Source organism: Colobus angolensis, unplaced genomic scaffold (assembly GCF_000951035.1).
Source record: "Colobus angolensis palliatus isolate OR3802 unplaced genomic scaffold, Cang.pa_1.0 Scaffold44, whole genome shotgun sequence".
NCBI classification, from domain to species: Eukaryota; Metazoa; Chordata; class Mammalia; order Primates; family Cercopithecidae; genus Colobus; species Colobus angolensis.
The window spans coordinates 2,056,880-2,057,385 of NW_012117821.1; the positions used below are offsets into that span (position 1 = coordinate 2,056,880).

Consider the following 506-nt stretch of genomic DNA (forward strand, 5'->3'; position numbering starts at 1 on the left):
GGTTCACGCCATTCTCCTGCCTCAGTCTCCGGAGTAGCTGGGACTACAGGCGCCACCACCACGCCCGGCTAATTTTTTGTATTTTTAGTGGAGACGGGGTTTCATCATGTTAGCCAGGATGCCTGACCTCGTGATCTGCCCATCTCGACATCCCAAAGTGCTGGGATTATAGGCGTGAGCCACTGCACCCGGCCCATCCCTGTATTTTCAGCCTTTTAACGCGTCATCATCTCCAGGTGTTTTCATGGAAGCAGCATGCCGCTGGGTTTTGCTTTCCCACCCACCTGACCAGCCTCTGGCTTTGTTGGGAGGTTGGGTGTTCTCGGTGCCCTCCCTGGCTCTGATGTGTTGAGTCCATTTTACTTTGTGGCCTGTTTTCCTTCCACTCTGTCTTGCTGGTTTGCTGAAACCGTAAGTCCGGTTTCTCTCCTTGTGATTTTTGGGAATTCTGTCTTCCATCCATTAATGGCTTTTTCTCCTTGGAACACGTAGTCAGACACGCTTCT

General features: G+C 51.8%; 1 protein-coding gene across 1 annotated transcript in view; it reads left to right on the plus strand.

Annotated features, from left to right (window-relative positions):
- Nucleotides 1-506, plus strand: part of SNAPC4 (small nuclear RNA activating complex, polypeptide 4, 190kDa) — a 43,357-nt gene that overhangs the window by 25,214 nt on the left and 17,637 nt on the right. The gene's annotated exons all lie outside the window — the stretch shown is intronic.